This window comes from Puma concolor, chromosome E1, assembly GCF_028749965.1.
Source record: "Puma concolor isolate L17-30 chromosome E1, mPumCon1.1.hap2, whole genome shotgun sequence".
NCBI lineage: Eukaryota > Metazoa > Chordata > Mammalia > Carnivora > Felidae > Puma > Puma concolor.
Window position 1 is genome coordinate 16,569,574 of NC_141680.1, and position 15,330 is coordinate 16,584,903.

Below are 15,330 nucleotides of genomic sequence, written 5' to 3' on the forward strand. Positions count from 1 at the left end.
CAGAGAGAGAGGGAGACACAGAATCTGAAACAGGCTCCAGGCTCTGAGCGGTCAGCACAGAGCCTGATGCGGGGCTCAAACTCACAGACGGCAAGATCATGACTGAGCCGAAGTCGGACACTCAACCAACTGAGCCACCCAGGCGCCCCAAACCTAAAAACAATCTTAAAAAAAAATAAATAAAAGTGGAATTAAAGAAAAAACGGAAGGAAATTCTGACACATGCTACTACGTGTATGAACCTTGGGGACACCTTGCTAAATGAAAGAAGCCAGTCACAAAAATACAAATTCTGTGTGTTTCCATTCCTATGAGGTACCTAGAGTAGTCAAAGTCATAAAGACAGAAATTGTAATGGTGGTTGCTACCACCATTGGGGTTGGGTGGACGGTGGAGATGGAAGAAAGCTGGTATTACTGTTTAACGGGTATAGAGGCTCAGTTTTACAAGATCAAAAGAGTTACAGGGATGGGTGGCCATGAAGGGCTGCATGTCAGTGAGAATGAATTAAAAATGGTTAAGATGGTGAATTTTACGTTATCTGTATTTTACCACAATTAAAAAAATATAGGCTTGTGTGAACTTTTTGACCTAAAAGTTTTATCAGGAATGGATGGTTACTTTATGGGTTTTTTTTTTTTTAATTTTTAAGTTTATTTTGTATTTGGAGAGAGAGAGAGAGAGAGCACAAGCAGGGTAGAGGCAGAGAAAGAATCCCAAGCAATCTCCATGCTGTCACTACAGAGCCCGATATGGGGCTTGAACGCACAAACCATTATTAGATCATGATCTGAGCCGAAACCAAGAGCCAGACGGTTAACCAACTGAGCCACCCAGGCACCTCTATGGTTACTCTTTTGATCTGTTGCAGTATAGTTCATTAGTAGCCTTTAGCTCCAAGGTTAAGCCATCCTTGCCTTCCTAGGAGAAATCTTCCCTGGTCACATGTATTGTTAAGGGATCACTACTATCATATCTACTCTGGGGCTTGGGGCTCCCACAGACAAATGGCATCTGGTAACAAGACTTTATTTACGGGTCACTAGACTTGTCCCTAAAGTAGCTTGCAATCTGTGGGCCTTAAACATAAAAATGGAGGGTTCAACGTGATTATAATAGAGTGGTTTGCATGTGGGCACCTACATGTACTTGAAATGTAAGCACGTGATTGACTTTTGGCTATATATTTTTAAGGAAGGGTGGGTTTGGGTACCTGGGTCACCTAGCATCTAAATGCTTAGCCACCCAGTGTGAGTCAGGACCATGCTCCCCAGCTGACATGATGACAGGGTGACCTATGGGCTGGCCGGCCTACTGGGGTTACCCCGAGAGCATTAGTAAAGTACTTTTTTTTTTTTTTAAAGAAGATACTGGCATTCTCAAGTTCATTTAGAGAGTGCGAGTGTGTCCAGGTGGGGGAGGGGCATAGACTGCAGAAGGGAGAGAGAGAAAGAGAGAGGAAGAGAGAGAGAGAGAGAGAGAGAGAGAGAGAGAGAGAGAGAATATCTCAAGCAGGCTCCACACCACCAGCACAGAGCCAGACGTGGGTCTTGAACCCAAAAACTGTGAGATCATGACCTGAACTGAAATCAAGAGTCAGACACTTGGGGTGCCTGGGTGGATCAGTTGGTTAAGCAGCTGACTTTGGCTCAGGTCATGATCTCGTGGTTCACAAGTTCAAGCCCCACACTGGGCTCTGTGCTGACAGCTCAGAGCCTGGAGTCTGCTTTGGATTCTATATCACCTCACCCTCTCTCTGCCCCTCTCCTGCTTGCACTGTCTCTTTCTCTCAAAAAAATAAACGTTAAAAAAAATTAAAAAAACAAAAGCCAGACACTTAATCGACTGAGCCACCCAGGCGCCCCTCAGTACAGTACTTAAGACTCTAAAAATAGGGATGCTGTCTCCTCAACCCCCACAGATAAAAAAGAACAATTTGGTCTGGTTCCCTCATGAAGCAGAAGGACTATGATGCCCTCTGGCTGTCCCACCCCTAATCATCAGAGACATTTCTTTTTTCTCAGTATCCTTCTTGGAAAGGTAAGAAACTGTAACCCCCATAATCCTTCCCATCCCTCCCTCCCTAGGGATCCACCCCCCCTTTTTTTCACACGGGATCTCAAGGAAGATCCTGGCTTGTGTTTTATCCATAGTTGTGGGATCTTTTATTTCCAAAAAAAGGCCCACTGGTTCAGTGGAAACTAATTATGCTTTTAGACTCACATCTGACACTGAAAAGTCAGTCCTTCTGTAGACTAATACATCATGGTATAATTTTATATGATAGAGATTTAAAAAAAATTTTTTTTTACATTTATTTATTTTTGAGAAACAGAGTGAGACAAAGCGTGAACGGGGGAGGGGCAGAGAGAGTAGGAGACACAGAATCTGAAGCAGGCTCCAGGCTCTGAGCAAGCGGTCAGCACAGAGCCTGATGCGGGGCTCTCGAACCCATGAACTGTGAGATCATGACCTGAGCCGAAGTCGGACACTCAACCGACTGAGCCACCCAGGCGCCCCATATGATAGAGATTTTTTAAGGAACTTATGTCATTCGTCAGTGATGTGCAGGCTGCATGGGACTGTCTTTCTCAGGCTGCAGCATCACAGTTGCTCTGCTCTGAGCCAGTACAGTGGGCACGGGAATGATCATTCTAACCATGTCAAGTTTGATACTTGAATCAGAAAGTGAACTTTCCGTTAGAAAAGTCACAGAGGTCCACTTTGATGAGTCTCTTGTGCTGACTGGAAAAGAGAAAAGCTTGAGCTTAAAGAAATGATCCCAAGACTCACCCCCTGTGCCTTTTCAAGTGTGCATGACATCTCCAGTCCACCAAAGATTTTCAAAAAGGCCACTTTAAAACAGTGGCTTCATAACCATTTTGGGGTCACAGACACTTTTGAGGATAAAAGCTACAGATCCTTTCCCCAGAGAAAAATGCACATACACAAAAGTCTGTGTGTAATTTCATAGAATTCGTGAACTCCTTGAAGACCGTCAGTGAACCTGTCTGATCCCAAGTGGTCTACGGACCTCAGATAATGACTCCCCTTGTCTTACGAGTTCATTTTAGGGCATGGCTTGACCTTGATCAACCGAGAGAGCTAGGATATTGCCCCATCCATAAAACTCCCTCTAATAAAAATCAGCATTTGCCTAAACTCCACGATGATGTAATACTGAAGAGTGGAAAGTCACTCTCTCACTGCGTGTTGCAGTTACACTCCTAAACTCTTCCAGAACCGACTACCGCCTGCAGTCTCCCGTTCATCCTTGGCCTTCAGGATGCTGAAGATCAGAGGCACACTAACTGCACTTATTTGTAAGGATCCCCAAGAAGGAGCTCGTATTCCTCCTTGGTGTGATCATCAGAGTCAGGAGCCATCACTGAATCAGCACTGCCTCACTCTCTTAAAGATCCTTCTTGGGAGGAAATCTGGTAGTGCCGAAAAAGTGCGCTTTAAGGGGCTCAGTTTATATCCAGGCCCTGATCTCTCAGTGGACATCAGTAGGCGACACAGTTCCCTGGCTCCAGGTCACGGCTCTTGCCTTGCACAGTAACGCCCACATCTCAGGACGAAGTGAAATGAGGCGCCGTGTGTGGAGATACTCTGAAAACCAAAGCGCTGCACACATGGGGCACGTCGCTAATATCGGCATCAAATTTACGCTTAGTTCCCCCTTGTCTTGTCAGCGTCCTCTTCAAAAAAACATTTTCCTGTCAACTCTATTGTAAAGTTAATCAATCAACTGTATAGTTAGTAGCCTGTGTTGTAAGATGCCTCAGAAAACTGGGATTTCCTTCTGTGGCAAGTGGTAGTTTCGCCATAAGCACCTTCTGCAAAACATACACACAGTCTGGAGCCAGCTTTACGCAGTCTGTTTGCTCCCCCCTCTCCACCCCTTCCTTTCTGCCTTCCACTTCCCACGCTGGACTGCCAGGTTTTAAAGGGGCATATGGAAATTGTTTTGAACGGACTCTGTGGATTCTGCTCTTCTCTCTGCTTAGAACTCCGACACCACGTGTGATTCTGATGGGACCCTCCGCTTGGTCTCCCCACCTTCTGGAGAGGGTGACTGTGGGCCTGGCGCAGAGATGCCAAGGCCCACGGTGCCCGTCCCAGCAGCCTTTGAACCAGACACTGGATGTAGAGCAGGGGATCACATTCCACTGGCCATCGGAGAAAAAAGGCTCCGGCAACCTCCAAGTTTTTAAAAAAGTTTATTTATTTATTTTGAGAGAAAGGGGGTAGGGGGGAAGGAGGAGAGAGACGGAGAGAGAGAATCCCAAGCAGGTTCAGCACTGTCAGCGCAGAGCCTGATGCGGGGCTTGAACCCACGAACTGGGAGATCATGACCTGAGCCAAAACCGAGAGTCGCTTAACAGACGGACCCACCCAGGCACCCCAACCTCAGCACTTTAAAAGGACCTCCCTGGCTGGCACTGCTGCAGCTGGGGACAACCGAGTGACTTTGACTTCCAGTGCCTGCTCCCCCTCCAGTGACCATCCGGCCAAACGTCCACTCAGAGTTCACACTGACAACAGTCAGACTGGCTGTGCCACCTCCCTTCAGAGCTGCCCAAAGGCCAGGTAACTCAGGCAGAATAGGTCACAGCAAACCCTCTAAGCTTAGAGATCTAAGTGCTTATAATTAGCGTGCCAGATTCAGAAGCAAGGCAGCAAAGACGAAATGGAAAAAAAGGAAGAGGAGACAATATTAGCTCAACTTGGCAAAAATCAAAAAGGATGACAGAGCGGACTATTGAGTTACTTGAGAGTTCCCATTCCTCGGCCTGGCGGCTGGTTCTGGTTAGCGACTCTGAAGGCTGTGGTTGGAGCGATCATCCTAGGAATGCCGGCCAGAAACACTTCTCTAGTGATCCACGGAACAATGAAGCAAATATCAAAAGGGACAGGACTGGGAGCTGGTAAACTGTAAAAATGCACACTACAAAGCCAAGCTAATCTGAAACACCATGGGGATTCGTCAGCACCCACAGATGCCACAGGGAAATGCAACCTGGTGATTTCTGAGAAGCCCCAACTCCGGAGGGTGACTCAGAATCTGCCTCTCATTCCGAGGACTGGGTCTCGCACTTGACTGGGGGTCCAAGTTTTTATTTCTCAACAGCTGCTGCAAATCTATGGGATCAAGCCAAAGCTAACACAGATGTAAGATTCATCAGCAAGCTCGTCGGCAAGGTCAGCGCAGCCTTCTCAGGCAAGACTTACCCCTGCCCTTCCACCGAATGCTGACCACAGTCAACATCATCATCATAAACAGAGTCTTTGTTTTTAAGTTTATTTTATTTTCGGGGGGTGGGGGGGGGAAGAGAGAGAGAGAGAGACCGTGCGCACGTGTGTGTGCGAATAGGAGAGGGGCAGAGAATCTCAAGCAGGTTCTGTGCTGTCAGCCCATGGTCCAATGAGGGGCTCGATCCCTGCGAACTGTGAGATCATGGTCTGAGCCAAAATCAAGAGTCAGACTCCCGGACTGAGACACCCAGGTGCCCTCTCTTGGTTTTCTCATCTGTAAAATGGGATTAACAGTACATACACTTCATTGGATGTTTTAAAGATTTAGATATGTGCTTAGAATAGAGCCTGGCATAGACTAGGTACTACATTATTATAGTCAGCTACCTGCTACGATTAATATCTATTATTATTGTTGTTATCATTGCTACTGCTAGCTCAGAATCACTCTAAGTGCCCCAACAGGACCTTGTCCCAGAGTTAAGACCAAATCTTGCTTCTGAGGCATGATTCTAGTGTGATCTGTCCTGTGGCTGAAATTTTAGCCTGGTACAGCTAGCTGTTGATTTGCCAAGTACAGTGCTTGGCACACGTTATGTGTTCAGTGAATGATGGGTGGACAAATGGAAGAATGAATGAATGGAAGGAAGGGAGAGAGGAAAAACTGTCGAGGGGACAGCCAGAATGGATGGCTAGCTAAGCAATCAAACTCAGTCATTCAAAGGGCCTCCTTATCACCAAGACTCTTCCCCGTTCCTTGGGATAGCTGGGGGCCCAGAAGGCTCTTTGAATTGGAGCGTCAATTGCTCAAAACAAGTGCTGGTGGAATTCGAGCTCTTCTCCCTTTCTCGGACAGGACCTTCGATTCCCCCATCCACTTCACCTTCCCATCTCTCCTCTGCCTGAAGCCAACACAGGGAACCAACCAGCAGACAAGGCCAAGGAAGAGGTGAAAGTGAGCAGGGCCAGGCTGATCATGAGAAACCAAAGCCCTCCTTATGGATTTGCACTTAACAAAGCCGGAATGACCATCAATTCTCCCTTCACTGTAGTTGCTTCAGAAAGAGGGCCTGTGCCCCAAGGGTGCGGTTTGGAAAAGAACACGTACACTCTGCTTCCTGCAGGCAAAGGAGCCACACATTACATACACCACACACCATCCGTCCGAGTTCATCTCTGCCACTCCAGGCTATACTAAACGAAAAAGAAGGGGTGCCTGGGTGGCTCAGTTGGTTAGGCATCTGACTCTTGATTCTGGCTCAGGTCATGATCTCACAGTTCGTGGGGTGGAGCCCCACGTGGGGCTCTGCGCTGACAGTGCAGAGCCTGCTTGGGATTCTCTCTGTCCCTTTCTCTCCGTCCCTCCCCTGCTCATGTTCTCTCTCTCTCTCAAAATAAATAAATAAACTTAAAAAAAAAATAACAAAAGAGACTGGGTAGAAGGGACATTAAAAATTTATTCTTCATAACTTTAAATGTCAGAACAGTAAGTTTTCCAGCGGATGGATAGCTGACCCAGCCGTGCTATACGATCTGATGTTAGGTGTCATTTTCTTACAACATTACTCAAAGTGCTGCAGGAAGATATGAAGGGGGTGAAATACCATGCCTGCCTTCAGGAATCTTACAGTTTACAAGAGAAAAATGGTTAAAATGACAAATGGTATGCTTTATCTATCTTACTGCAATTAAAAAAAAAAAGTTGGAACCATGACTACTTATGTACAGGGATGGGACAGATCATGGCAACTGCCAGGATAAAGGATCAAAAAAGAAGAAAGGAGACTGGCTCCATCTAGTTTAGGGAATGTGCCGGTGCTGGTTCTGTATGTTGAACACACCCGCCCCTTCATTCCAAATCGGGTTGGCCACAAGAACCAACAGCTGGTGGCTGAGTTTGACCTTATTGGTCAGTCAAATCTTCAGTCAATGCTTTTGGTGGAAGGCAGTGTATGGTATAGGTAAAATGGTTAAGAACATGGTTCTGGAGCCAGACTGCCTGGGTTCAAGTCCCAACCCTGCTATGTATCAGCCGGGGGGGCCTGGGGCAAGTTAGTTCACTTCTTAAGAGCCTTAACTGTCTCATGAATAAAATAGGGATAATACCTGCCATCATACTGTTGCTGTGAGAACTCCCTGAATTAATATATTAATTAATATATTAATCGATATATATTAATAAATTCTTGGGGCGCCTGGGTGGCTCAGTCAGTTGAGCATCTGACTTCAGCTCAGGTCGTGATCTCGCAGTCTGTGGGTTGGAGCCCGGGGTCAGGCTCTGTGCTGATAGCTCAGAGCCTAGATCCTGCTTCGCATTCTGTGTCTCCCTCTCTCTCTGCTCCTCCCCTGCTTGCACACTCTCTCAAAAATAAACAAACATTTAAAACAACTAAAAAACAATATGTACGGTTCTCAGAATGCTGCCTAGTAAGTGTTCAATAGATGTTAGAATACTGCCATTTCTCTGATGCTAAGTAGAAGAATGTGGTGACCCTCTAACTCCTGTTTAGCACCCACGTCAGCTGCACGTTCCCATTCTGGTGGAAGAAATGACTTCTTGGGCCTTGTATCATTTGGGATGCCCACAGATAGAGGAACGGGGGCCAGGAGACAACCCGACGAGCCAGCGTCTCACTGCTGGTGTGCGGACATCTTGAGTTCTGAAGAGCCTCACTTTGCTTTGCGAGATATTCTTTTCCAACGGAAATCACTGTGCGCCTGGCAGGAGAGGTGTCGGGTCTGGTATCTGCTGCTTCCTTCTATCTCTTTAGCCGAGAGATGTCCATCTCCATCAGCAGCCAGCCCTGTGCCACACACCTCACCAGCCAAACAGCATGCTATGCTTCCGTCTTACCCTGTGACTGTAGAGTGCTGTCCGACACACTGCCGATTCTCGGGACAAAGGGCTGCACGCTCTCTTCTACCAGGCGGGGCACAAAACCACCACTACCTTTTAATCCTTTCTCCAAGGGGCTGGCTGCATTCTGGCAGTGTCACATCCTCACTGCATCAGGGCAGGAAGCAGTGCAGCGGGCAAGAGCACGGGCTCTGGGGGCAGACAGTGTGGGTCCGAACCCTGGCCCTGCCACCTCGGGCAAATGACTTTGCCTCTCCAAGCCTCAATCTCTTCAATCGCAAAATGGTTCCATGGTGCCTATCTCCTAGGGCTGGTGGGAGGATAGCACACGTGCTCAGAACTGCCCCCGGCACACGGCAAGCGCTCACAGGAGAACACTTCTAACGTGTGCCCTTCCGGTTTTACAGCAGACAGCCCATCAGGGGGGCAATGGGCCCGGCACATGGTCAGACCGTAAGAGCGCGTCCCCAGCAGTAACTGACTGTGGTGATCAGGACACGATAGCGCCACTGGTCCCTACCAGGGCTGGGACCCAGGATGACCCACACAAATCAGTATGAGTAAGTACAGAATATTCCACAAGAGAACTCCTGCCAGAAGGTAGGTAAGCAGATCAAACCCGACAAAGGAAGGGATGAGCAGAGGAGTCTCTACCTCCCCAACAACGACTCGAGGGGTGGGGGTGGGGGCAACAGCTCCCCTTCTTCATGGAAATGAAGACATTTTCCAAACTAGCATCCAGTCTGTGGAGTGAGAGAAATCAACTAAGAAATGCACACAACAGAGGGGCACCTGGGTGGCTTAGTCGGTTAAGCGTCCAACTCCTGACTCCAGTTCAGGTCATGATCTCACTGTTTATGAGTTCGAGTCCCAAACCAGGGCTGTCAGCGCAGAGCCTGCTTGGGATTCGCTTTCTCTCTCTCTCTCTGCCCCTCCCTTCTTCCCTCCCTCCCTCTCTCTCAAAATAAATAAATAAACATTTTTTAAAAAAAGAAAAGAAATGCACACAGCCACCAGAGACACGAGACATAAGACACAAGGCAGAGACACAAGAGGCCAGAGACACATGGTGGCCATGCTAGTGGGCATGAGAAACTAAAAAATAAAAACGTGGCATTCCCTGTGGCTTGGAGACCTGGGTCTAGCGGCAGTGGGCTGCAGTCTTGGGATTCTGGTGACAGAGTAGTGGGTTGCTGGCAAGGATGAAAAGTGAGCATAGGAAAGAAGCCACGTGCTCTGTGCAACCAGCAATGGAAGAAGCCGGCAGGGAACTAAAGCACATTCCAAAACCCCGGTGGCTGCCTCTTCCTCCTCCTTCCTTCTCAGGGGTCACTCACCAAGAAACTCTGCCACTAAACTTCCTTTCAGAAAGTTGCACCTTCGGGGGGCACCTGGGTGGCTCAATCGGTTAAGTGTCCGACTTCTGCTTAGGTCATGATCTCACAGTTTGTGACTTCAAGCCCCACATCGGGCTCTGTGCTGACAGCTCAGAGCCCGGAGCCTGCTTCGGGTTCTGTGTCTCCCTCTCTCTGCCTCTCCCCCACTCATGCTCTGTCTCTGTCTCTCTCTCTCTCTCTCAAAAATAAACAAACATTAAAAAACAGACAAAAGGAAAAAAGAAAAAGAAAGCTGCACCTTCAGATCAGCTTCAGTCAACGACAACAACAACAACAACAAATTATTAAGGTTCGCAATGATGCCCACAAACACAAAGGCAAAAATGTAAATATTTTCTTCTCAGCCTTTTGAAACTGCTGAAATGCAAAATATTTCTTTTTTCCCCAAAGTATCTCCCAATCACTCTAGCTCCCTGTGGCCTGAGAGAATCCCGTTCCTGAACACTTGGAACCTGGTACCATGTGTAACGCTAATTAAAGAGGTTCGTTGACTATGCTGTACAACTTCCTGCCCTAATGACTCAACAAGCCAGGAGATGAGCAGTTTGTTGGGAGTACAAAGCGACATATGGCTGCCAAGTTCTTTCTGGCCGACACCACAGACAGAGGGAAAGGCTGTTCTGTTTCCCCGTGCCTCAGCTCTCACAAGCTGACAGAGGGATTTCCTAAAGCCCCATCTGGTATAAAAACCTCTACTGGGCACAGTGGTTTGGAATTGTAAGAGGGTGGCTAGTAATAACAGACCAGGGCCAAATGCTGTAGAGAGAGAAGGATTAAAGTGGCTGGGAGTTTGCCCATGACACAGGACAAGGAGCCAGAGTCAGTCTGGAATCTGAGAGACCATGTTCCAGCTCCAAAGGCAATCACTCAGGGGGCCTGGGGGGTGAGGGTGGGGGAGGAGAGATAGGGTTTCTGTGGCGTGTGTCATTGTGGATCCATCCCTCTGCTGATATAATCAGGAAAGAGCTCGAGTTTGCCCACATTCACTCTGAGCAGTGTGTTTTTACTTGAACGCTGGGATCCCTGATCTGCCACCTCCTTTGAGAGATGTGTCGCCATCCAAGCTCAACCCAGAATGTTAAGTTCATACCACAGAAAAATCTATTCTGAGTGTCTGCACGCCAGATTGTTAGAGGACCCATAAGGTTGAAAGAAAACCAAAAGGAAAGCAAGGAACTCTGGAAGAAAGGGTACCGCTCCTTGTAGATGTGGGGTTCTGCTGCAGGAAGTCCCCTGTCAAGGTGGGAATCTCTCTCTTCCCTCCCTGCCCTTAGTTGGAAGGTGGCAGAGACCATCAATTCACCCTAACCAATCCATCCAAAGGACTTTACAGAAAATACGCCAGCAAGGTTTTCATTTTGTTTAAAAAAAAAATCCATGCTAAGAAGGCTTTTTCATCTGAAAACAGAACCCCTTCCCCCACAACTGAGATGGGGTTAGCACAGGGTGGGTCCTGAGGACAGCCTCCTCCATTCTGGGGGTGCTGGCAAGCTATGACCTTGGAGCTCCAGGCTCTGATTTTCTATTAACTCTCAAACTCAGCACTAGACAGAGCTCCTGGACCAGGTACCACAGTGGAAAACTCCAGTGAGAAAGGGGCAGGTTTCATGACTTGTGGCAACAAGGGAGTTTTGAGACGTGAAGGGAGATGCCATCCTACCACCGTCATTTTCATGGGGCTCAAAACCAAAAAGACCAGCTCACATGACCTTCACCAGATGCATTCCTCCAGGGGAATACATCTCGTGCTGCTTTTGCATCCTCAGTGCCTCGCATGCAGTGGGAACTCAATCAGTGATGATGACCATGACGATGTTCAGGCCAAGAAAGAGGGCACTTAACTGGCTCCTCGCGTTCGACTCTACAGATGCGGCACGAAAAACGAGCAAGCTGGCATTTTATTTTCACACATTCATCGTAGTCCCTAAACAGCTACTAAATAAGTTGCCTTCCAAAAAGAAATCAGGCAAACAGGCTCAAAGCTTCCCGCAGTTTCCAGGAAATGAGGACTGTGATGGTGTAACACCTCCTAACCCCTTGCTGAAACTTACAGGCCAGCAGGGCGAGCTGAGCATTTCCACGTCCACTCTTGAAATGAAAACAGGGGCAGAAAGTGTGGTTTGTGAGAATTACAGAGATGTTTATCATTTTAGTGCCATCCAGACCTGTTCCACAGTGGAGCTATTAGCACTCAGCAGAGTACTCCCTTCAAATTTCCTACCTGATTGTTATTACATTGGGTGTGTTTGCTGTGTTCTCCCCTGCCCCCCCCCCCCCCCCCCCCCCGCCCTCCGCTGGCTGCACGAAAGCTCTGTTTCTTGGCAGAACCTTCCAAGTGCCCGGTTAAACCCCTTGTTACCATTTTCCTGCCTCAGGAAGGCCCACTGAGCCCCGGCCAAATGACAAGGGGAGGAAAGGAAACATTTACAATGATGTGAGAAATTCCCAGTCTGGAAAAAAAGATCAAAGAGGACGGTCATAAGGCACCATTCTGCACAGAGCCTGGCACATGAAGGTCCTCCGTAAATTGGACCGGATTGGTCCATGACGAGAACGACATTACCTCACTGGGAACCCAGCACGCTCCTCCGCAGCTCTGAAACCAGCCTCGGCCACACTGTTATGGACCAGCTGTGTCCCGAGTGAGGGGAGTCGTGTCCTATACTAAGAAGCTGTGATCACCATGCTCCTAAGCGCCTTTATATAGAAATGGACTGTGGCTTGCACTGGTCCCCTCTGCCAACTCTTGAAATGAAAGGGTCCATGGTGAAATAAATAACAGCAGGGAGAGAGAAAGAGGGAGGTAAATTGTTTGGAAAGTAGAAGACAGGGTGGAAAAGATGAAATTCAAGACAGATGTAGGAGAGCCGCAAACAAATGTCCTTGAATTTATGCATCCAAGTGATTCATGTAGAATAAGGAGAAAAGGAGCTACGTACCCTATATAGAAGTAAATATGGGAGTAAACACAGAACAAAGTATTATATTCCCGGACTCTTACAAAGAAACGTCGATTCACATCTCTCTGCTAAATAAAGCTGTTATAAAACAGGGTGAGGGAAGGGTCTAAAATGAAACTATTAATTCAGCAGAGGTTCTCTGCTGTCTTGTCACACGCAATAGGACGTCAACCACCAACGGTTCATGTCCAATTACTGAGTGCTGATCTCTGATCTCCAAAAGGTAACTTCTGCCACTTGCTTCACACCAGCAGAATTAAAAAAAAAAAAAAAAAAAAAAAAAGGGTAGTAGTATTTGCCAGGTTAATGCCTGGCTGCGAAGAAAAAAAATCAAGCAGGAAATTTAGATGGGCGTTTCCATAGACACACAAAAGTCCAAGATATTGGCCGGAAAGGCATTTTTACAATGAAGTATTAGTGTGTGTTGTTTTACTTCTAAACAGCTAACTCAAAGGGGCCACCGCACAATTGGTTCCAAATGCTTCATACTGAGAAGAAACACAGGCGGCCTGCCTCGCTGGTTAACTACTCTCAGTTTGAGACTTCAGATGGTAACAAGAAAGGAGAAAACGGCATGAATGTCCCCAGTTGCTATAAGTGCTAGAGAAATGGGGTGAAGCAGCGTCCAAGTACAGGACACGGAGGGTGGGGGAGATGACAGTGTTTTCTAGATAGATCAGGTGCTTAGCGCAACTTCAGACCTACACCACGCATACGGCTAGCCAGTTACTCATCAAGAGACATTTACTGAGCATTAAAACCTAGCAATATTTGTGCCAGATGGTGTGGGGGTATAGAGATTAAGGACAAAGGTCCTTGCCTTCGAGGGAGGAAAGCAGCCTGTTAAGTATCTGAACCTGCTTGCTATTTGGACACTCCACTGGGATGCTGGTCCTTGCCCCACATCCCCAACCCCCACAGTGGGACATGTTTGTTTCATGGGCACCAAACTCGGGCCACAGGTGACTGCAGCAGGTATGAGCATCTGATCTGAGGCCAATCATATGCTCTCCTGGGAATTTAGAAGTTGGCTACAAAGACAGATTCAGTAAGGTCAGAGCTTCCCAACCAATGTGCAACAAACAGGTTAGAGGCAGGCGCCTTACTGATCCTCTCAGCCCTTGGGACACCTGGAGTCCCCACACCCTCCATTAGTCCTTGGCCTCTGGGGCAAGCTGCCTGTGCCTTCATCCCAGGGGACAAACAATGAGCGTTTTCTAAGTGTGGCAGGGATGCGGAAAAGGTGGAGAAGCACCGAGGAGACGGCGGTGGAGGCGAAGCGGAGGCAGGAGTAGCCTTGCGGGACCAGCGACAAGCAGAGAGAAACAAAGCTGACAGAGACGGGGCGGTCAGGAAGACAGATGGCAGAGAACAGAGACACAAATGAGAAACTGCAGCCCCCGAGGAGGAGGGCGAGAGGGCTGGATTCTGAATCCCGCTCTGGTCCTCTGTGTCCCAGCTGAACTCGATTTCCTGAATCTGGATGCCCGTGTGATTAACAACTGTATTCTGAGAGCCTAACCCAATCTGCTCATGCCAGCTTGAGTGCATTTCTGGTCCTCGTAAACAACCCCTAACTGAGCCAGATGTGTGGATATGTGTGCATGGAAGGCCCGCGTGCACCATGAAATCCTCACTGCTTCGAAAACAAAACTGCGTTATGCCCTGAAGCCTTCCAAATCCCTTTCTCATATATCCTTCTTCTGTCCCCATGGGAACCTGGGACCCTGAGGAGGAAACTCAGGGCGACGGATGCAGAGACGGGAGCAAGAGGACTCCCCTCAGGTGACAGAGCAAATTGGCCAGGCTGTCCAAGTCGCTTCACTTGTGTGAGAAAGTTGTCTCCGCTGTAAAGGTGTCTCTTTGCTCTCTGCCAGCCAGCAGCCCTGACAATAAGCCCTCACTTCTCCAACGTGAGCCTAAAATACTCTATGTGGACGTGAGAAAAAGCAGCCTGCCTCTCCAACTTGTTGTGGGTCAAACTTGCCCCCTCGCCACCCCGCATTGAGTTCCCCGGTAAAGGGGTGGCTCTCCCTCCAGAAAGGTTTTACATTCTCTTTGCCTCCAGAAGATGCTGTCCTGAGCTGAGTCGAGGGGAAGAAAGTCTGAGGTTTCTACAGACAAGACGAATGGCCACTTTTACGAAACCCAATGTCCTTTACAGCACATTCCCAAGGTCTAACATCATTCATGACATTCAGAAGCAGACATGGCCAGTCGCCACCAACTTTTTGTTTCCAAGACCACTCGGTGAGGTGCTGCCCTCGGAGGACGCTCCCAGCCTAGGTGCACCAGCACCTTTCCTTCAGGCTGATCCTAGAAGCCACTGGTGCCACAGAACCCAAAGGGGCAGAAAGTGTAAAGTTTCTGAGGTTGCAACCAGACTGGCTTTCTCCTCCAGAACAGAAATGTCCCAGTGAATCAGACCTTGAATATGCCACTAATCACTTGCTTAGGAAACTTAAGCTGCTGAGGTCTTCTGAATAGAAACCACACACAAAGTGATTCTCCAGAAGAAGCACAGACTTTCTGGGACACACTGACCGTTTTCAAGAGCTCAGTAATCTTCTGTCAACCTCTTCCAGAACCGAACTGTTAGATGTCAACAAGCTTCAAACTGGGCTCCAGACCACCCATAGAATCATGTGTGTCCAAAAGCAAACAAGTGGATTCCAGTGCCCCTGAGCTCTGTCCTTGGTGACACAACAATGAAGACCCCAAGTTCTGCAGGCTGAAATGACGGAGGTCAGGACAAAGGGTAGGAGGAAGCCCTGCCTGCCCCTCTGAGAGCAGCTCCGGGCCACAGACAGAAAGGGAAAATGCTCAGAAAGCACGAGGCAGAGCAAGCAGGAAAGGT

At 48.2% G+C, this 15,330-nt stretch overlaps 1 protein-coding gene across 1 annotated transcript in view; it reads right to left on the minus strand.

Annotated features, from left to right (window-relative positions):
- Nucleotides 1-15,330, minus strand: part of NXN (nucleoredoxin) — a 160,221-nt gene that overhangs the window by 34,362 nt on the left and 110,529 nt on the right. The window lies entirely within an intron of this gene.